At 45.2% G+C, this 23,477-nt stretch overlaps 1 protein-coding gene across 3 annotated transcripts in view; it reads left to right on the top strand.

Moving 5' to 3' along the window:
• The first annotated feature begins 8,580 nt into the window (after positions 1 to 8,580).
• The window catches only part of ELMO2 (engulfment and cell motility 2), a 145,347-nt gene continuing 130,450 nt past the window's right edge, over positions 8,581 to 23,477 (top strand). For all 3 annotated transcript variants that reach the window (XM_029611681.1, XM_029611682.1, XM_029611680.1), the window contains exon 1: positions 8,581 to 8,705. The gene's annotated coding sequence lies outside the window, so the exon portion shown is untranslated. The remainder of the gene's footprint in view (positions 8,706 to 23,477) is intronic.

Genomic DNA, 23,477 nt, shown 5'->3' with positions numbered 1-23,477 from the left:
ATTCAATGCCAAGAAGTGCAGAGTCATGCATCTGGGGTGCGGTAATCCAAATGAGCTGTATGTGAGGGGAAGGGGGGTGAAGGGCTATTGTGCATGGAACAAGAGAGGGACCTTGGGGTGATAGTGTCTAGTGTAGTGAACTTGGAGGAGAAGTCCATAAACGCTAATAATCAAGTTGACTTAGGGAATGGCCTCTGCTATTACTGGCAGCAGTAGCATGGGATCTTCTTGGTGTTTGGGTACTTGCCAGGCTCTTGTGGCCTGGTTTGGCCTCTGTGGAAATAGGATGCTGGGCTTGATGGACCCTTGGTCTGACCCAGCATGGCAATTTCTTATGTTCTTAATTGAAGATGGCGAAGCAATGTGACAAGGCGATAGCTAAAGCCAGAAGAATGCTGGGATGCTGTTGTGTCCGTCGCTGCTCGATGCCCTCACTCCACCCTCTTTACCTCTGTGGCGACTCCCTCCGGGTCTGATGGACGGTTAGATGCCGCGGCGTCTTCTTGCCATCTCCCTCCAGCGTCCCTGGATCGGCTCGACGCTGTGGATCCGCCATGTTGCCTGATGACGTAGGGCAGGTGCGCACACTCCGATTGATGTACCAGCAAGGGCGCAAACCTCAGGGGCGTCCCCCTGAGATGACATCATCCACTTCCAATATAAAAGGACTCAGTATTTGCTAACGAATCGAGTTAGCAAGGATTGATAGCGGGGATTGATTTGGACTCGCTTGTCTCTCTACGCTACTCTGCCTCCTCGGACTTAACAGGGATACCCGCTCCTTGGGGGCCTCGCTCTCTTTTCTTTATTTCAGATTGCAGATAGGAACCGGTACTTGCTCCTCGAGGGCCTATGTTCCTGGACACTCTGAAGATTCTCTACTGACTGGAAGCTATCGCAGATACAGACATTTGTGAGTTACCATCGCTCTCTCAGAGCTTTCCCTGGAACCAGGTACTCGCTCCTCGAGGGCCTAACCCTTTCCAGCTACTGAGCTTCCTTAAGATCTTATGTGAGTTTTGTTATCTAGTTCTGGCTATGAGCACAGCATACCCTGTTTACTCACTATCTATAGTTTCTCTACAGCTCAGCAACCTTGGGATCGCTGTTCCAGTACCTGAGGGACTTCAGCCCTGCCGGGCATATCAACTCACTACTGCCACCTCTGGTGGTTCTACTAACCTGTCTAATAAAAGAATTATCTGTGTCTGTCTCCATACTCAAGCCTAGCCGGTGGTCCCTCTCAGGATATCCTCCTGGGGGCGCAGTCATCTGCCATCGGCCCAAGGATCCACCTATCTACATTCCTCTACAGCTGAGTGCTCTCTCTAGGCACTCCGCTGGTAACAGATTGCTACTCCTTCCCCATCAGGAGTCTTCAGCAACAGATTCATAACAGATTGCTAGCTCTGCAATCTAACCTCTAACAGATTGTTAACCAAAATGATAAAGGGGTTGGAACAGCTCCCCTATGAGGAAAGGCTGAAGAGGTTAGGGCTGTTCAGCTTGGAGAAGAGACGGCTGAGGGGGGATATGATAGAGGTCTTTAAGATCATGAGAGGTCTTGAATGAGTAGATGTGACTCGGTTATTTACACTTTCGAATAATAGAATGACTAGGGGGCATTCCATGAAGTTAGCAAGTAACACATTTAAGACTAATCAGAGAAAATTCTTTTTCACTCAACGCACAATAAAGCTCTGGAATTTGTTGCCAGAGGATGTGGTTAGTGCAGTTAGTGTAGCTGGGTTCAAAAAAGGTTTGGATAAGTTCTTGGAGGAGAAGTCAATTAATGGCTATTAATCAATTTTACTTAGGGAATAGCCACTGCTATTAATTGCATCAGTAGCATGGGATCTTCTTAGTGTTTGGGTAATTGCCAGGTTCTTGTGGCCTGGTTTTGACCTCTGTTGGAAACAGGATGCTGGTCTTGATGGACCCTTGGTCTGACCCAGCATGGCAATTTCTTATGTTCTTATGTTCTTAGGGGCTTAGCATATCAGATTGCTAACTCCTCTTTCCACAGGAGCAGTTCATAACAGATTGCTAACTCCTCCTTCCTCAAGAGCAGTTCATAACAGATTGCTAACTTCTCCTCCTACAGGAGTATCCAGCAACCAATTCCTAACAGATTGCTAACTCCTCCTTCCACAGGAGCAGATCCGTAACAGGTGCATAGAGAGAGAAATAACTAGTAAGAAAAAGGAGGTGATAATCCCCTTGTACAGGTCCTTGGTGAGGCCTAACCTTGAGTACTTTGTTCAGTTTTGGAGACCGTATCTCAAAAGGGATGAAGACAGGATGGAGGCGGTCAAGAGAAGGGTGAACAAAATGGTGGGTGGTCTCCATCAAAGAACTTATGAGGAGAGGTTGAAGGAGCTAAATATATGTACCCTGGAGGAGAGGAGGTGCAGGGGAAATGTGATGCAGATCTTCATATACCTGAAAGATTTTAATGATGCACATTCATCAAACCTTTTCAGTTGGAAAGAAATCAGTAGTACTAGGGGGTCACATTATGAAACTCCAGGGATGACGACTCAGAACTAACGTCAGGAAATATTTCTTCACTGAGAGGGTGGTGGATGCCTGGAATGCCATTCCAGAGGAGGTGGTGTAGGCCAAAACAATGGAAGATGTCAAAGGGGCAAGGAATAAACATTGTGGATCCCTAAAGGCTAGAAGATGGAACTTGCTGGTGTGGCGGTTACTACCCTTATTCAATAAGCCTTCATACTGTTGATACAACTCTATCATTGCTCTCTGCTTCAACGGCAGGGGGAAAGAGGAAAAGGGTAATTAGATTCAGACAGCAACCAACAAGGACATTGAATTTTGCAGTCTGGGAAAGCAAATAAGCATAGGGGTATCTTGCTGATGCAGTGTTTACCATCCTTAACCAATAAGCCTGTAACTCTTGATGCAACTCCAACATTGCTCTTTGCTTCATGGCAAGAGGTAATGGGGATTTTGGACTCAAACAGCAACCAACAAGGGTCATACAAGTCACCCCCTTACTGATAAGTATGGGGAGGGGGTGACTTGTATGGCACGGCAGAAACTACCATAAGCTCGGTGGGCAGACTGAATGGACTGTTGATCATTTTCTGCCATGATTTTTATGTTTCTATGTAAGAAGGTGCCAATATTGATAGATTTATTGATTGACAGTACTCCCGATATCTTATGTTTAACAGAGTCTTGGTTACTTCCTTCTGATACTGAATTGCTGAATGAGCTATCACTCCCAAATTATGTAGTGTTTTCTAAATCACATAAAACAAGGGGGGGGGGGGGCTCTGGTGATAGCAAAGGAATCACTCCATTTGTCTATAGTTGAAACAGAGGAATTAATGCCTTTCCAAATGATATTTCTTTCCTCAGCCCAGAGCTGGAGTCTAGTTTATGCCCCGCCAGGTTTTTTGGATACAAACTTAAATATGTTTTTGGATAGTTTGATAGCTATGAAGGCAGATATTAAGAATACTATAGTCTTGGGAGACTTTAACCTTTGGATAGAATGTACACCTATATCAAATGTCTGTCGGGATATGTTGGAGGCTCTGCAGGCATTAGGATGGGTACAATTAGTTCATTCACCCACATGTAGACTAGACAGGGCCGTATGTTAGACTTAGTTTTTGTCCCTAATAGTTGGATAGATTCCATCTATGAGGTTCCTTGGGAAATTCCGTGGTCAGATCATTATTTGATCCAGTGCCTATTATTTCATCTTGCTTTGCAATTGGGTAGAACATCTAAACCCCTTACGATTTCTAGAAGAACTCCTATAGAAATAGAATGGTTGCGTAAAGAATGGGTTCCAGCCCTTTTGTATCCCTTGATACAAGATTCTGATAGCTTAGTGGCCTAATGTCGGTATATAAAAATAATTAATAAATAAATAAATAAATAAATATTCACAATCTACGCTACCTATGGCTTTAGATAGGCAGCCTCCAATAGGGACAAAAGTAATAAAGAGGCAAAGATATACCTTATGGTACAATGCTACCTTGCAAAGATTAAAACAGGAACTTAGAAAAGCTGAGCAGAAATGACGGAATAGTAAATCAGGTAACAGTCTTATTAATTATCAGGCACAATTAAGTAAATACAGAGCGGCTGTAGACCAAGCTAAATGCAAATGGTATTCTGACTGGATTCAGCATCATGGCCACAAGAACTTTTTAATATTGTGTGTACAGCCTCTAGGGTTCCAACTGAAAATTCTAGTCCTTCTACCGTTGAATCTTGTGAGAAATTTTTTCCCAGAAGATAGTGATTATTGGTAAATCTTTTGAAGATCAAAGTCAAATGGATACTGATATGACCCAAAAGAGCTCAGTTTCATAGGAAGAATTTGTTCCAGCTGCACAGTCTGAGGTATGAGTTATTTACAGAAACAAAGGAATAGTTTTTGTAAATTTAATTCTTGTTCTTTGGCAATTATAAAAATTTTGGATGCTGAAGTTAGTCCGTTTAATACAAGATTAATTAATGCATCCATAATGGAGGGTTATGTTCCAAATGAATTGAAGATGGCTATGGTTCATCTGTTGGTAAAGAGTACCAATAGATTATCATGAATGATCAAACTATCACCCAGTTTACACTTTGCCACTTCTAGCAAAACTGTTAGAGAAAATAGTATTTGACAGATTGTAATTTTCTAGACAGGTCACAATTTGGAATTCTTCCAGAAACCTTACTGTTGGATTCTTTTGACAATATTCATCAGGGCTTTGGTTCAAGGACAAAATATCTATTTCTTGTGCATTTGATACATTAAATCATGAGATCCTGCTGGAATGTCTAAAAGCCCTGGGCATAGGTCCTTTCCTGGTTCTCCTCATTTTTGATAGATTGCTCTTATAGAGTAGAAATGGGGGATGCCAGGTCTAGACCATAGTCACTTCCTACAGGGGTACCCCAGGGCTCTTCATTATCACCAATTTTGTTTAATATCTATTTATCTCTCCTCTGTTTATTACTTTCTAAATTGAAGGTATTGTTTAAATGCTATGCAGACAATATACAGGGGTTTGTTTTTTTTTCCCAATCTTAGATTCATTGGAAGCAGCTCAGGCAAAATGACTGGATTATCTGAGCCAGATCAAGACTTGGTTGAATAAGAATGAATTGAAGTTTAATATTAAAAAGACTGAGGTGATGATATTATCCCCTTCAGAGGGTATCAACACCTGGCCAAGTATTCAGTTTGAAGTGATGCCAATACTACTTAAGGACCAGGTCAGGAATTTGGCAGTTCAGATAGATCCCTCACTATCCTTTTGTCCGAATTTCAGAGCGTTGGTAGAAGCCTCTTATAAAATGCACCTTCTATGTTATATGAATCATTTACTTAGCTACTCAGATTTGTGGTTAGTGACACAGTTGTTAATTTTATCCACCTTAGACTATTGCAATGGGTTGTTTACATGCCTCCCTAGTTCCTATGTGAAAACACTTCAATTAATTCAAAATTCTGCCGCCCGATTGGTCTCTGGTTCGAAGGTAAGGGAACATATATTGCCAGTACTAGCCTCCTTATACTGGCTCCCAATTAGTTGGTGAACAAAATTTAAGGTGTTAGCATTAATCTTTAAGGTCTTTAAGGAGTTTACCTCCACCATGTATTTCATCAGTGCAATGGCATTGACCAAGTCATTTATTATGACCATTGTCCCAATGTCTTTTGGAAATTCCTTCTTTCAGAGTAACAAAATTAACATTCTTGAAATTGGATGTTTAAAATCACAGGACCTAATCTCTGGAATAAACTTCCAGTGGAAATTAGGGAGGAAATGGATTTGTACCGTTTTAGAAAGATGCTTTAAGCACATTTTTATATATTAGCTTTTGGTATTTAGGTTTTAAACTGAGTCGGGTACCCACCTCTTTGGGGGTTTTCCTGTTTTATGTTGATATTAGTTGGTGAAATGTTATATGGCCATATGGCCCAAGACAATGAGTATTGCTCTGGCTGTTGAGCGCTGTGAGGTGAGTAGCTTGTGAATCAGCGCTTTCATGATGTTTGCTCATTCGGACGGTAGAAAAGCTCTCTTCTGCAGTGAATCTATCCATACTCCGATAAATTTTGTTCTCTGTGCCGGCACTAGATTCAGCTTCTTGAAGTTTACCAGAAATCCCAAGTTCTGCAGAATTTGAACTGCCTCTTGCAGGGAGAGTAACACTTCCTACTGGAAGCTTGATGTGACAATGGAAAGACTTGGACTCCCTAATGCTGTAGGTATGCTTCTACTACTGCAAGGTACTTGGTGAAGTTGCTCAGAGCTGCCAACAGCTGAAGGGGAGTACTCTGTATTGATAATGGGAAGAATCCACCTTGAAATGAAGGTAGCGCCAGGGGAGAAATGATTGGGTATATGCGCATATGTATCTTTCAGGTTGAAAGCTCACATTCAGTCTCTCTTCTGGATGTAAGGGAGAATCATGCTGAGGGAATTCATTTTGAATTTCTCGCAGAGAAGATGTTCAGTTTTCTTAAATCCAGAATGGGTCTCAATCCCTCCTATATTTTGGGCATCAGAAAATACCGGGAGTAGGAACCCTGACCATACTGAGGAGCAGGGACTTCCACTTCCAGTCGGAGTTATCAAGTGAGATGGAACTGGACTAAGGGTCGAACAATGAGGAAGAGATGGTAGCCGGGAGAAATGCAAACGGTACCCAAATTCCACGATCTTGAGAATTCAAAGGTCCTTTGTGATCTGGTTCTACTCCTTCAGGTAGGACTGGATTCTGCCTTCCACTGGAGAGTATGCTTGATGAGAGTTTGGAAGGATAAAAAACTGGGCCCAGGTTTTGTCTGGATTGGTTGAGTTGCCTTAGGCTAACATCGTTCCTGTTGATGAGGTCTAGGCAGAAGTCACTGCTGTTGCTGAGCCGGAAGAGGTGGGAGCCGATATCATTGATAAGATTGGAAAGGGCGTGTCTGAAAATACAGTCTCTTATAAAAGGAGGAGCATCTCGAAGGATACTCAGGTCCTGTTGAGAGACTGGACCACCACATTCTGTTCCTTTTTCTGAGAACCATTTCTATGAGCTTTTCTCCGAAGAGGTGCTCTCCTAGATATGGTACATCCGCTATCTTTTTATGAGTTTCATCATGAATGCTGCTGGCTCTCAGCCAGGCCTTACATTGCGCCCCTATGGAGGCAGATGAGATATGCAAAATACCATTGAATAATTCATAAACATGTTCCTTTTTGCAACTGTTATGTTTTTGCAACTATGTTCCTTTTTGCAACTCTTATGCCTTTACCTTCAGCAGCTTTCTCTGCTTGCTTTCTCAGTTCCTTTTTGCACCTTGGTTCCTTTCATCCCATCCCCGTAACCTGTTATTTGTAAACCTTCAACCTTTAGTTCTAATGTAAACCGATATGATGTTGCTACTAATATCGGTATAAAAAAAAGCTTTAAACAAACAAACAAACAAATAAATAATATTAGTTTAGTTTTAATTATTTTATGTTTTGTATTGTTAATTTTAAATCTGTATTTGAATTTGTGTGTATATTTTTTTCTAAGATTATGCATGTACTGCTGTAATCCACCAAGAATTGTGGATTGATGGAATATAAATTATTTTAAATAAACAAGTCAATAAATAGCCAGGACAAAAATTCATCATCTTAAATTAATTAACTGTCTGGACTGGAGTAAAGTGAAAAATGCTCAGTGCTGGTTTCTAACTTCTGAAGAGTCGTTCAGGACTGAAGACTAATAGCGGTTAACAGTCTCTGTCTGACATGTTTGAACAACCGTGGTGAAGTGGAAATGAAGATGTATTTTTTTCAGCCGATTCATATTGAATGAAATGCAACTGCTATTCTAAATATTTGCAGATCTTATACTGAAGTAAAGAGACAGGTTGTGCTGTGGGGAACAAATATCTTTGGAATATTGGTCTTATTTGAGAGGTAACAGAACTTGAGTCCATTAGTTCCCCTCTCCCCGCAGAAGGTCTTGTGAACTGACTGGAGAACACCCTGTGCCCATTTTATGTCCATCAGCTATCCAGGGCTATCCAGACATATATGCACATTTCCATGTGCGAAAGATTTGACGATGGGACTTTTGTGCTCTCGAAAGTTTATGTACCGCAGAATCTTTGGATACGTCTTAAGTGCATTCCAGATTCTAGCGGAAAAAAAAATCTGACTCAAAAGCTCTGATGTAGAGGAGTTTTTAAGAAAGATAACATGTAACATGGTAATATTTTTTTATCAAATATATTGGGGGCTTCTTCTTAAACAGAATGAAAATTTAGCAACAAGCATTGTTTCCCACGTACGTCCTATATTCAATATTTTGTTGGCTCATAGTTGTACTGCACCTTTAAGAAAAAAAAAAAAAAGAAGGCGCTTAGGGCTGGTCAAACTCATTTATTTGATGCCCACATTCGCCAATAAAAGTTGTCAAATGTTGGTTGCACCGCCCACACTACGAGTGAGAGGTGAACTGTCCAATCGGAAGAGGAGTAGCAGCGAGGCGGAGCAATGCGGGCGAGTCTCGCCGCGCTCGGGGACTGCTCTCTGGGCGTTGCCGTGGTGACGGAGGCAGGCGCCGGCCGGGGTCCGACTGCAAGGCAGGGGGATGCTTGCGGCTGCTGGAGGGAGGCGGTGAGGCTCCGGCGAGAGCTCGATCGACGGTGGAAAGTGGGACAGAGGATGAATGAGGTGAGCGGGGCGCGGGAGTCTTGTTTAGTCTGGGGGAAGGACGAGAAGTGGAGAGGGCAGAAGGAGGACAAAGGCGGAGGCAACAGGAGGGGGTCAGGGACCCTGGGGAGAAGGAGAGATGGAGACAGTAGGAGAGGATCAGGGATCTTGAGAGGGAATGATGGAGGCGTCAGGAACCTGGATGAGAGGGAGTAATGGAGGTGGCAGATGGAGTCGGGTACTTTGCAGGAGAAGGCTTGATGGAGGCGGCAGGTGGAGTCGGGGACCGTGGGGGAGAAGGAGTGATGGGGTGGCAGGTAGGATCGGGGACATTGGGGGGAACAGGAGTGATGGACACGACAGGTGAGGTCGAGGTTCTTGGGCGGGAGAAGGAGAGATGGAGGTGGCAGATGGGGTCATGGACCATGGCGAGGGCGGAGAAGGCAGGGGAAGTAATGGAGGTGGCGGGGGTGGAGTGATGGAGGCAGCATCAGGGACCTTGGGGAAAGAGGAGTGATGGAGGCAGCAATTGGGTTAGGATCCTGGGGAGGAATATGAGAAACGGTAACATATATAGAAACATAGAAATGACGGCAGAAAAGGACCAAATGATCCACCAAGTCTGCCCAGCAAGCTTATGCTTAAGCCAGTATCTGCTGCACTGTGCTTATCAGTTTCCCAGACCCTAAAAGTTAGGGATCTTGGATGCTGTTTGAATCCAATTTCCTTTAACCCTTACTGTGGAAGCAGAGAGCAACGTTGGAGCTGCATCAAGAATATCAGGCTTAATGATTAAGGGTAGTAAAAGCCACATCAGCAAGTTACCCCCATGTTTATTTGTTTCCCAAACCGTAAAAGTTGGGGCGCTCGGTTGATGTCTGAATCCAATTCCCCTTTTCCCACTGCCTTTGAAGCAGAGGCAATGATGGAGTTGTATTAACAGTACCAAGGCTTATTTTTAAGGGTAGCAACTGCCACACCAGCAAGTTACCCCCAGTTACTACCATGCACTCTTTTCTTTATTTCCATCCTCTAGCCTTTAGGGATCCACAGTGTTTATCCCAAGCCCCTTTGAATTCCTTCACTGTTTTCGTCCACACAACCTCCTCCGGAAGGGCATTCCAGATATTCACCACCCTCCTGACATTGGTTCATAGTCGTCCTCCCTGGAATTTCATTTCATGACCCCTAGTTCTAGGTTTGACGATCGTTTGACGATCGTGCATCATTAAAACCTTTCAGGTATCTGAAGGTCTGTATCATATCTCCCCTGCACCTCCACTCTTCCAAGGTATACATATTCACATCCTTCAGCCTCTTCTCATAAGTCTTCCAATGCTGACCCCTCACCATTTTGGTTGCTCTTCTTTGGACCTGCCTCTATCTTGTCTTTATCCTTTTTGAGATACGGGTAGCTGTACTGAACACAGTACTTCAGGTGAGACCTCACCTGTACAAGGGCATTATCTCCTCTTTTTTTTCTTACTGGTTTTTCCTCTCTGTATGCAGCCCAGCATTCTTCTGGCTTTAACTATTGCCTTGTCACTTTGCTTTTCAGTCTTCAGATCATCAGACACTATCACACCAAGGCCCCTCTCCCAATCCGTGTGCATTAGTCTTTCACTACCCATCACATACAGCTCTTTTGGATTGCCGCACCCCAGATGCATGACTCTGCACTTCTTGGCATTGAATCCCAACTGCCGAATCTTCGACCACTCTTCAAGCTTTCTTAAATCACTTTTCATTCTCTCTGCTCCTTCAGGCGTGTCCACTCTGTTGCAGATTTTAGTATCTACAATAGACAAACTTTAGTATCTACAATAGACAAACATTATCTTCTACCCCTTCTGCCAGATCGCTCACAGAGATATTGAACAGAACCGGTCCCAACACCGATCCTTTTAGCATTCCGCTTAACACCCTTATCTCTTCTCAGAGCAGGTTCCATTTACCATTACATGCTGTCTCCCGTCAGTCAACCAGTTTGCAATCTTTACTGCTACCTTGGCACCCACTCCCAAGCTTCTCATTTTGCTCATGAGTCTTCTATGTGGGATCATATCAAATACATCACAGCAAGTTTTCTTCCCTAATCCAATTCTCTAGTCACCCAATCACATTTGTCTGACAGGACCTTCCCCTGGTGAATCCATGCTGTCTAGGATCGAGCAACTCACTAGATTGCAGATAGTTCACTGTCCTTTCCTTCAGCAGAGTCTCCATTAATTTTCCCACCACTGAGTAGGAGGGCTCAGGAACCCTTGGGGATAAGGAGCATGGAGACAGCAGAAAGGGTACGAGACTACGAGAAGAGGGATTGATGGAAGCTGGAGGGGGAGAAAGCAATCTTGGGGAAAGGAGGGATTGAGGCAACAGGTGGGGTAATGACTGCAGCAGCTGCTGAGGCAAGAGACCATGAGGGGAGAGAGTGATAGAGACAAACATTGAGAGAAGTGATCATAAAGTGAGGGAATGGTGGAAGCAGCTGGGTGAGGGGAGGGACTGTGGAAATATTTCCAGAATAGTTAAGTTAAAATGAGGATCCAACTGTTGTGAAAATATGTTTATCACTACTTTTAAATACATTTTAGACTCAAGAAGTTGTAAAGAGGTGTAATGAGAGAACATATGGAAAAAGGAGAGATAGGTTCATGGTATACTGCCTTGGTTGAAAGTTTACTTTCAAAAAGACAATTAATAAATCATAATAAATAAGATCAGTTGAAGGAAGAATTGTGTGGAATAAATGACATAAGAAGACTGAAGCAGGAATGAAGGACAATAATGGATATAGAGGAAATCACAAGCAGCTATTGTATTGAAATAGAAACTCGATTTTGTGAGTCCTCCCTGCCCCCTCATCTGATGTAGAGTGGTAATTTTGTAAAGGTTGTGCCAATGTGCATGCTAAAGTTTGAATTTGAACTTTATTGATAGCTATAGATTATAGCAGTAAATTGTCTGAATTAAATGTGGTGTATTTTTCAGATTGTGTCCTCTTTTCTCTGCTTTAATTAAGTTACAGTTATCTTGAGATAAATCAGCCTTTTATGACTTAGTATTTGTGGGAATCCTTGCACCTTTTCATAATGACAGATTTCATTGTTGATGCAGTAACCAGTGCAGTGGTGGCCACCACCCCAAACATCCAAACCTTTCCCTCCTTCCAACTGCATTAAGCACATTAGGGGGACTAGGCCAACCTGTCTCTTCACATGGAAGCTTTGAGTGGGTGTGGACTTGAGAGAGTGCAGTCTGACTTAATCCCTGTGCATGGGCTCACTCCAGATAGAGGATACATCACTGGCGTGGAGCTCCTGAGTCTGGAAGGCATGGTGGGGGCAGGAGGGGATGGTTCTAAGATCTAAGGGTGGGATTAGAGATCTGCAGGATGATGGGGACAGGAACTTTACCACCCTAGAAACAAGTCTAATAGGTCTACATATAAATTCAGGCCGGCCTTTACACAACCGTTCACCTCTAGGATCCACCTGGATTTGTCAATAGGCACACTAGAGCCGGGCCTAGGGCAGCAGGCCATATAAAGAATTACTTCCTCCCAGATGCAAGGACTCTCATTCAGCCCCTCCCCTCCACCTCCCAGGCAGCATGCAGAGAATGGAGAGGAGGGGCTGAGGCTGGAGCAGACAGAGCAGAACAAAGAAAAGCTGCTATGCTCCCTTATCCATCTCCTCCCCTCCTGTCCTGTGCAGGAGGGGGGCATGACAGCACCAGCAAGCCTAAGGCAGTGTTATACATAAGGCCCAAGAGCCACTGGCAGCTTCCATTGTCCTTACGTGCAGCTCCCTGGCTTTCTTCCCTCAGTGCACACTCTCTCCAGTCTTCTCCAGAGGCTTGCTGCTTGAGCTGCCTCTGAAACAGCTGTTTTGTTTTCTTTCAATGCAGTGACTTTCAGAGAGTTTAAGCTGCATGGTTCCCAGGCTCCTGTGTTATTCTTGTGAGACTGTAAGAACGGTTCAGGAGTTCAGACACCGCATGGCTCAAACTTGCTGAGAGCCATGGAATGCCAGAAGAAAATAGAACAGCTGTTCCAGAGGTGGTGCCAGCAGCAAGTATCTGGAGTGGTAGCGGTTGGGGGAATTAACAAACTGGGAGAGAGCTGGCTTGGAGGGGACAGGGGCAGGGACAGGATGATGGAGGCGGATAGGAAAGGTGGGTGGGACTTGAGACAGCCTGATATGGGGTTGAGGGAGAGTGTGCTGTGGAGATGAGCTGAGGTGGAGCACGAGAGCATGTATGGGAACGAATTGAGTATGGTTAAGCAGTTGGGTTGGCCACATCATTGGAGGGGGGATTCACCTTCCCCAGTGCGCTGGCAACGATCCTGGCTCTCACATTGAAGCTTTCTTGCTAAAGTGATCCCCTCTTGAAAAATAATGATGATCACTGATTCCTGCTCTAGCCGCTCCCTTACCAGGCAGTAATACCAGGCAGTAAGCAAAGAACAGGAGGGAAGGGGTTGAGGCTGAAGCTGACAGATGAAAGAAAAGCTTCTCTGCTGCCTAATCCTTCCCCTTCCTTTCTGTGCAGGGAGGGCTCAGCACCAACAGTGCCTAAGGGTAGCAAAATCGAAATCCATAAGTGTTCAAATTCAGCTCAGATTCAGGTTGGTGGGGACTTATTAAAGAAATATATCCTAATTGAAATGTTGGTAGTTTCAGTCTCCTTTCAGGCTCAATAGCCAAAGGATTCACATCATGGCCTTGTCAGATTCCTGCAAATCCGTGACTTCTGCTACAATTCTTGTCGCTGGTTTGTTACAGATCTAGAGAGTTTAGTGTGCAGGGAAGAATATTAATCAGATTCATGTCTGAGCACAAGCTGTTATCTGCATCAGGTTGTCTCACTTTTAGGAACCCTGTCTGTTTTCTCTTCAGACTAAGAATAATCTAATTGCAAAAGGCTTTCCATAGATAACAAAATGAAAGATTTCATTGTTTGTGGAGATAATTTGGTGAATGTTTTACTTGATGCTACACAGTTGGGCAATGCACATTGTTAGCTGTTCACATGCCAAACTGAATCCCAGCTTTCAACCAGCTCTGTTTCTCTAAGTTTAAGGATTTGGTAATTCCCGTATTTTGAAGTTAACAACTGTGAGGCAGCAAAATTGGCAGGTGACTATTTCTTAATTATTGCTGTTTAACTCAGATCTACAAATAACCGACGTGCTTTCCTCCTGTTAGCTTTGCCGTCCTTCCGCTACAGAAGACCTCTTATATTAAGAACATAAGTTTTGCCATGCTGAGTCTATCAGGCCCAGCATTCTGTTTCCAACAGTGGCTAATCCAGGTATCAAGTACCTGGCAGGATTCCTAAATTCAATAGATTCCATGCTCCTTATCCCAGGGACAAGCAGTGGATTTCCCCAACACCACCTTAATAATGGTTTATAGACTTTTCTTCCAGGAACTTGTCCAAACCTTTTTTAAACCCAGCTACATTAATAGCTTTCTGCACATCCTCCAGCAAAGAATTCCAGAGTTTAATTATAGGTTGAGTAAAAATGTTTTTTCTCTTATTTGTCTTAAATGCATCTTCTAGTAACTTCATTGCATGTCCCCTAGTCTTTGTACTTTTTGAAAGCGAAAACAATCGATTTATGTTTACTTCTTCCAATCCACTTATTGTTTTATAGACCTCTATTATATCATTGTCTAAACATGGGGTGCTTGGAACATTCTGTTAGGACAGACTTCTGAATGTTTAATAAGTTTGGTATTGCAAGATGCTCACCACTAGCAGTCATTAAAAATGACTCTTGGGTTGATTCATTGGCTCAGTACCAGCACCAGACCTAAAACCTGGGTTTCTTTTCCTGGGCCAGGGCACTGCTCCCCAGGTCCACTGTGGCTGGAGATGCTGCGGAGGCAGGGTTCACAGCCTCTAGGAGACGGAAGCCCCCGCTGTTTTTCAACACCTAGCAGCCAATGTCGGCATCCACATTCTTGTACTAAAAGAACTGTCTCCGCAGTGACAGGACTAAGAGAGTTGGGAGGGGATGTGAATATAAGACTTGCCATACTGGGTCAGACCAAGGGTCCATCAAGCCCAAATCCTGTTTCCAACGGTGGCCAATTCAGGTCACAAGAACCTGGCAGGATCCCAAACAGTTGTTTTATTACAGCTATTATGCATGTGTATTGTTGTGAACTGCCCTAGTGGCTTTGGCTGATTTGCACTGTATGCAAAATTTTTAAATAAATGTTTTTCCAGAACAGTGCAAGAGCCATGGCTCTATTATGAACAGTGATTGACTCCTAACCTTTCTCTGTTACATTTGGGGCTTCAAGAACAAGCTCCTTTACAGCCTTTGAAAAGTACATACAATCTTCCCCTTAATAGCACAGATGCCTCAGCTATGCCAGCATGGGTCAGCGACCCTCCATGCATCACCTAACAGCCAGAGGTATTGGGGGGGGGGGGGGCTCTCCTCTTGACATTTAGGAATCATTAACGAGAGCATTGGCCATGCTGCACTTACCACCTTACAGTACCCTATGCCTGGACAACAGTCTCGAACTATTATGCTCCCTTCTATGTGCAAGTACAGCCTAAAATCCTCCCTTTCAGAGGTGCCAGCTCTCCCAGATAAGAGTGTTACTAATTGTAACCAGATTGTCTATGATAACCGCCCCAGGACCTCTTGTCCTATGTGGCTTGACTACATCAAAAGATGGACGGAGAAGGCACACATTCTGTAGCGCTATAGAAGTGACAAGCGACATAGCAAAAGGGAGCAGGTCTGGCGCCCTCGCTCTAACCTCACGGAGCAGGAACCGAGGCCCTGGTACCTGTTTCAGGGATGAAATAGGGGAAAATCCCTGGATGGTTGCACTCAAAGGTTCATGGGGCCATCAGTCAGTTCCAGCTGAGCCGGCACTCCAAAGAAGCAGGAAGAAATTGCAGGCCAAAAAAAAAAAAGAATGCTCTGAGAATCCTATGTACTAAGCATTTTTCCCCTTCGACATAAAATGGGGGGAAAACCTTTAGTGCACAGGATGGACTAATGTGTTCTTGAAGATATTTGAGTTACAGCAGGATGTCTGGGTTTCCACTATGGATGAAGTATACAAGTCCTGTTATAAAACAGTTAGCAGGCAGTGCTGTTACCTGTATTATTTGCTGAAGGTTGCTACACGAACACTGCCAAAGAATAGTTTCTGGGTTTTTGGAGGCCCACAGGAAGAAAAGTTGTGGTGGTTGTTTTTCCTGTCCTCTTTCTACCCATTTTTTGGTGGCTTCATTTGTAAACAAAAAAGGAAGTGGAGTTGTGGAGGGCAAGGAGGGGGCGAAGAGCGGGCGCATGGCTAGATATGACCTGGAAGAGGGGTTGGAGCCAGGAGTTCGCTCCCAAACATTTCCTCCTCCATCCCCAGCCCCGACTAGGGTTCAGCTTCCAGCCACCCTTCCCCCATCAGAACCGATTTACACTTCAGAGAGGAATTGCTGTGGCACCCTGGGATTCTGGAGGAGAGTGGAGGGAGAGGGACTTCACTCACTATCTGATCTCCAGGGGCTCCCGCCTCCCCCCTATACACACACACACATAACACACACACACACACACACACATAACACACACACACACACACACACACACACACTCTGCAGTCCTGCCTCTGGGTGCCCAAAACAAAACCTAAATCTGGCCCTGGCAACACCTTCCTCAGATCCCAGAAAAAAAGGTGGCAGAATGCTGTTTTAGGTCGATCCACTCTAAATTAAGCCCCAAGTAACCGACACAAAATGGAGTTGGATTAGCACAAGTCTGAAATTTGTGAGCAGTAGTATAGTGGCCAGGACTGAAGCATTAAGGACTGGCCTTACTGCTCCCACCTTTGAAACTTGTGCTCATTCCTGTGGGCTGCAGTGGCTGCTTCAGGATGGGAGGGGGCAGAGGGGCTGCTCTCTGCTTTGTCTTCTTCCGGCTCATTTCCCCCTCTTCCTTGCAGGCTGTCTAGAGGGGGAGGGGCTGGAGCGAAACACTCCAGCTACTCTTCCTCTTAAGTCTGAAAAGAAGTGGTGGACCGACATTCTAGGCTGTTCCCCCCATAAATGAAGTCCTGGGTGGGATGCTCATAACCTCGCCATGGTGCCTGTAACATCCTTTTCTTCATAGAAAACTGCAGACGTTTGCCATTGCCGTCTGCAACCCATAGCAGCAGCTCTACCTCAGTTGTCATCCATTAGAGCTGCACCCTGCTTAACCTCTGAGATCTAACAAGGGAAGGCTCTCCCAGGCCAGCGGTATTGGGCAAAATGGAAGTGTAAAAAGTATTTTATTAGTCGGTGAAAACATCATATGTCTCTAATTATCTACAGCTTGAACCAATTAGGTTTGTTTAATAGCCAGTTTTTTTTTTTTTTACATTCTACCAATAAGGAGGATACTAAAGCAATCTGAGCATGAAGAACACACAAAGAAACAGACATTATAAAAACATATTTTTAGGTCATGCAATAGCAGCCTAAATACCGCGTTGTTTTTCTGCGAGTTGTACAAGTACACTGCTGTATGCCCAAGGCCTTCACATTTCGGGAAGGTCCCACAGGAGAGCATCATACTACAGGCTCTGGCAGACATCTGTTCTGCCTCCCAGTGTTCTCGGTCTCGAAATACGAGGGCGCGATATGGCTCTCTTCTAGACTAAAACACTTAAAGCCATCAGCAGCGCACTTGAGAGACAAGCCTGTTTTTAATTATTTGGTTATGTGCTGCTGGAGCTCAGTCATCGCTCTCTCTCTCTCCCTCTGCCTCATCCTCTTCCCCCCCAGTCCTGTCCAAAACACCCTTTAGTTCTCAGTTTATGACGTACCAGGCGGGCGTGCCAGAATCCCGAGGCAAAGCTGCATTTGTCTTCCTCTTTCCGTTTCTACCTGTGGTGAGTGTGTTGGGTGATCAAATCCTTTCCTCTTTTCGAGATGTATATCTTTGCCTTTAGCATTTTTCTGCCAATCCATGCATAAGGAATGGGCAAAATGTTCACTTCTGAACTATGGGAGCCATGAAGCAGTAGAGTCCGTTCAGACTCAAGCCCAGCAGGTCTCCGTTTCCCTTCAGCTAGAGCCTCTGTGGAAGACGTTGTGCTGGGCACAGGAAGCTGAGGCTCGGGTGAGCGTAGGGATCGTTTTTCATTTTCTGGAATGCATTAACAAAACACAATTTACCATGTCTGGAAACAGATTTATATATTGTAAGGTCACAATAACAAGCTTTGGGCCTGATTTACTAACGCTTTTTTTCCCATTTTGTGTCTATGGGGAAAAAAAGCGTTAGTAATCCAGATCCTTTTATTGGGAGAACCAAGGCTAAGTTATTGTATACTCTACATCTACAGGCCGATACAATATCGGGCGCTAAGGCTAGCGTGCCACTAAATGCGTGGTTGGACGCGCGTTTTGGAAGTGCTAGACCTACGCCCGATGCAATACCGGGATTAGTGCATCCAAACGCGCGTCCAAACAATTGTGTAGCTAATAGTGCTCCTCACATATAAATGCATGTTGATGAGGCTGTTAGCTAGTATGCCCGATGTAAAAAGTTACAGCATACTGGATGCGCACACTTTTATACTAAAAAATTAACGCCAGCCCTGGAGCTTACGTTAAGTATTGAGATGCCCCAAGCCATGCAGAGGAAAGCAGAAAATACTGCTTTTCTGTGGTTCCTCCGACTTAATATTGTCGCAGTATTAAGCAGGAAGAACCACAGAAGCAGCAAAAAAAAAAAAAAAGGTTTTTAAAGCGGTCAGGTTAGGAAAAGAGATGCTCAATTTAAGAGCGTCCATTTTCCTAACCAGCGCACAACTACATCTCCTGGGCACTCAATGCCATGGAAGTGCTAAGGACGCACATTTTATCCCTAGCGCGTCCTTTTTAGCGTGACGGCTCATTTGCCTATTGCATCGAGTGCCTGGGAGAGGTGATTGTGCGTGAGTTAAAAAAAAAGTGGGTCCAGGTTGGACGCACTTTTTTAGCGCATTGATATTGCATTGGCCTGATAATGCGTTGCCTTTTGTGATGGGAAAATGTATGCTTAAAACAAATCTCAGTGTTAGTTTAGTATCTGGTTCTTCCAGTTAGTTTTAAAGCTTGAGTTTCACAGTGGAGCCATGGTGAGGCTGCTGGCTTGTCCTTCTTCCTGAGGTATAATCGTACAGCAAAGATTAGCATAAGCAGGAGTGGCTCAAGGCAATCTGCTGCCTGAGGTGAGGGATGAGATGCTGCCCCCCCATACCCTGCCACTTCACCCCCCCCTGTCTCCCCCATAGGTTTCCTCTCTCTGGCACCCACATGAAAGCACCCTCACACATGCTCTCTCTCTCCCCCCAGGCTCGCAATCTCTCTCTCTCTCTCACACACACAAGCAAGCTGCCTCACACACGTGAACATACATACAAGCTGCCTCTCACCCAAGCACACACCCCCAAGCAAGCTGCCTCACACATGTGCACACACACACACAAGCTGCTTCTCAAACTCACACAAGCTACATCTCAAACTCACATACACACAAGCACACACACATGCCCATACACACAAGCTGCCTCACAAACACACAAACTGCCTCACACAAGCGCACACAACCACACTTATAAGCAAGCTGCCTCCTTCTCACATGGGGCCTCTCTCCAGTCTTCGGCCGCCACCGGCCTCTTTTTGTTCTTCGTCTGCTGCCGGCCTGAGCTCCGGCAGTGGCCCCGAGCCGAGCCTCTCTACTTTCTTCAGCCACCGCTGTCCTGAGCTTTGGCGGCGGCCCCCAGCCTCTCCCCGTTTTTTTGGCCAGCGCCAGCCTGAGCTGAAGCAACTGCACTAGGGGCAGGCAGGGTAAGGCGGATGCCACAGCGGCTTTCTGAGAGAGGCATTGTTTTGCCGCCTCAAAATTCTGCCGCATGAGACATTGGTTTTATTATATTATTTTATCTTATTTATTTAATGCTTGTATTTGTACCTTCATTATTAATGCTTTAGAGCTATTTTAGGCCCATTTAAAGCTACATCAATTTAGTTAATTTTAACCTATTTTATTTGTATTTTACTATATTATTGTATTTCTATTTTTACTAATTGTACACCGCTATGATGGTTTTACTACTGATGTGACGGTTTATAAAAACCTAATAAACCATAAACCATCTGGCAACTGGATGATGAATTGCTGGGTGAGTTCCAAGATGGAGCAGGGAGCTGTTTTCACATGAGCTAAGAAGTTTCATTCTGTTCTCCTTGGTGAAGTGGAAAGCTTTTGTTGCGCTTATAAATAGTTTTGGGCTGATACAGTAAAAAATGTGGGAGAGCGGGCGAGTGCCCACTCTCCTGTGCGCGTGATACAGTAAATAAATTTATTTAAATTAGGCCCGGCGGTAAAAAGAGGCACTAGGGACACTAGCGCGTCCCTAGCGCCTCTTTTCAGACAGGAGCGGCAGCTGTTAGTGGGTTTGACAGCCGACGGTCAATTTTGCTGGCATCGGTTCTCGAGCCCGCTGACAGCCAAGGGTTCGGAAACCGGACGCTGGCAAAATTGAGTGTCCGGTTTTCAAGCCGCGGGCCTATTTCAAATTTTATTTTATTTTATTTTTTTACTTCTTTAAACTTTCGGGACCTCAGACTTAATATCGCCATGATATTAAGTTGGAGGGTGCACAGAAAAGCAGTTTTTACTGCTTTTCTGTGCACTTTCCCGGTGCCCAGAGAAATTAGCACCTACCTTTTGGGTAGGCGCTAATTTCTGAAAGTAAAATGTGTGGCTTGGCTGCACATTTTACTTACTGAATCGCGCGGGAATACCTAATAGGGCCATCAACATGCATTTGCATGTTGCGGGCGCTATTGGGTTCGGGGGGTTGGACGAGCGTTTTGGACACGCTGTTACCCCTTACTGAATAAGGGGTAAAGCTTGCGCGTCGAAAATGCGCATCCAAATGCCTGTTTGTTTTTAATTTGAATAACTTGTTTACTAAGTTCATCTTGGTGGAGTTTGGATATCAGCGTCTTATTTATCTTATGTCTGACTTATTGCTGCATCGTATCAAAAAATAAAGAAGAGAAATAAGGTCCCTTAGAAGACAGACAATCTAGGTTATCTAACTGTGATTTCTTTTTTACGTCAGGCTTCCACTACACCTGTATCCATCTTTCACTATAGTCTGATGTATTCTCATTAACTTTCTCTGCAAATAGAATTAAGTAGTGCAATTGCCATAAACCGTTATTAGCCAGGTAGACTTAGGAAAGCCAGCACTTATCCCTGGGAGTGAGATACAAGAGACAAATCAACTATGGGGATCTAACAGGTACTTGCAACCTGGACTGACCACTGTCAGAGAGAGAATGCTGGGCTCGATGGACCTTGGACTGGCCCAGCATGGCACATCTTATTTTATTTATAGTTCACTTAGCTATGAAGCAATAAAGGTCAACCAACAAAGTTGTAGGTGTCGCAAAGTGGGGAATCAGCTGGATAGGGGATTTTTCCAGCAGGAGCAGGGCCAGAGTCTAGGCAAAGGCAGGCACGATCTTCCGCCTGACTAGCCACCTCCCCCTTGGGTTGAGCCCGCAGATTTTGGTGATCGGCAGGTCTTTGGCTGAAACTGAAAACAAGCTGGCTCTAGAGGCAGGACTGGCACTGGAGACCAGGCAGGCACGGGTGATAAGACAGGAACCAGAGTCAAAACTGGAACTGGAGGCAAGAACTGGAACCAGAAGCACAGGCAGGAGCTTGAGATAGGACTGGAATAGGAGGTAAGGCCTGGCCTGAAGATAGGGCTGGAGTGGAGATACTGTTAGAACTGACGGTAAGGACTGAAGAGGGAGACACAGAAGGCACACTGAGAAAACAATGCAAAGATAACTGGCTCTGCAGTATATAAAATTAAAAGAAAAATTTCATGTCTGCTTCCAAAAGGTTTGTCCTCAAAAAATATGAAGGACTAATGGATCTCCACCACTTGGGGAATTCTTGTGTTGCGCTGGTAGTGGATGTAGTGGACCCTTGGCCCGAGCTGGGGTTGACGCAACTCGTAGGTCAATCCCCACTGTCAGAAGGCAGAGCAGACCAGGAGACAGAGGCCGACTGGAGCTTCGCCAATACCAGCCCTCGATCCCTGCAGGTTGAGCCCTTGGGTGCCGGGGCCGGCTGGTCTTAGGTGGGCCTCCATCAGACGACTCCCAGTGGAAGATGTAGCAGGTAGCCAGAGACCAGCAGAGGTATCGGAGGGACCGATGCAGGTCTGGATGAGGCAGGGATCCAGAGGCCCGGGTGGCAGGACGGGCCGGAACGAGTAGGTGACGCCCAGGCAGCAGAAGGCCGAAGCCTAGTAGGCCAAGTCCAGGGAGATACCAGAGGCGTGCTCAGGAACAGGCTGGAGTCAGGGCAGGCGGCAGAGCAGACAAGGTACAGCAGAACAAGGGTCAAGGCCAGAGATCAGTCCAAAGCATAGTCCAAACGTAACAAGGGTCAAAGCCAGTAATCAGTTCTGAGCATGGTCCAAACATAGCAGAGGTCAAAGCCAGTAATCAGTCCTGAGCGTGGTCCAGATGTAGCAAGGGTCAAAGCCAGTAATCAGTCCTGAGTGTGGTCCAGACGTAGCAAGGGTCAAAGCCAATAATCAGTCTGAGGCAAAGGCTAGGTAGGAACCAGGAACGGAGTCAGGAACAGGAACCAGGAACGAGGTCAGGAACAAGGACGAGCAACGAGCACACGACTAGCGTGGAGACCTGTTGCCAAGGCAAGGAATGAGTGACGGGCCCTGCCTTAAGTAGCAGGGTCCGATGATGTCATCATTCAGGGCCGCAGGTTAGTTTCCTGCCGCGGCTCCTTTAAAGGCCGGCAAGGCGGTCCCGCCTAGGAAGAAGCAGGACACTGGATGGTGGCGTCTCCCCGCAGCACACATGGGAACACGAGCCGTGGAGGTCCGCCGAGGAGCCAGGAACGGTCGAGGAGGCAACGGGGGTGCGGGAGCGCAGGCGGCTGCCTACTCCGCCAGTGAGGATTGATCAGGTCTGGGAGCCGGGCGCTGGAGGTAAGTAGGCCCGGTTGCGGGCCTGCCGCGGGCGATACATGCAACATCTTGGACAAAAGAAATCTGAGCTATTCACCCCAGAGGAGTACTTGTTTCATTTCTTGATTAGCAAGCCCTCAGCACAGGCAGTTTTCAAGAATTCTGCTCCCTTCATTAGGTCTGCCCTGACGGGAAGTAGAGCTCTTAAAAGCTAATCGTAAAAGAGTCAATCATCAGTGATAAGGGTAAACATATCTTTACCTGTGAAAAATAACGCATATAAGTCTTTATGGATACTGAAAGTTCATTTTTTAGCACTTCTTAACACATATGGACGTATGCGGTGATACCTCCAGAGGCATGAGGGCTTTCTTTGAAGAAGTCCGATTAGGTGTTTACTTTGTGTGAAGCTCAACCGTGGTCCTGGAATTTACCTTATTGAAAGTTACCAGAACCTGATTGGTGAAAGGTTCTCTAATATCCTTGAATATATGTGGACTTGACCACCTTGTAATGGTAAAGAGAGGTTTTCGCGTACAGGTTCCCTTTAACAGAGAAGAGACCTACGAGCTGTATTGGTCCTGGAGAAAACTTGATTCTCTTTTGGTCTTGATCTCTTTTGTTAAGCCACATTAATGATCCTTAAAATAGGATGTGGTACTTTTGAGCTTTCAAGAGTGTGGGATCCTCGTATCAGATGTGCAAAACTCTGTGTAGTGAAACATGGGAGGCCAAGGAAGCTTGTCACACTATAGGGTGACATTAC

Source organism: Rhinatrema bivittatum, chromosome 8 (genome assembly GCF_901001135.1).
Source record: "Rhinatrema bivittatum chromosome 8, aRhiBiv1.1, whole genome shotgun sequence".
NCBI classification, from domain to species: Eukaryota; Metazoa; Chordata; class Amphibia; order Gymnophiona; family Rhinatrematidae; genus Rhinatrema; species Rhinatrema bivittatum.
This window is presented reverse-complemented; position numbering and strand designations above follow the sequence as displayed.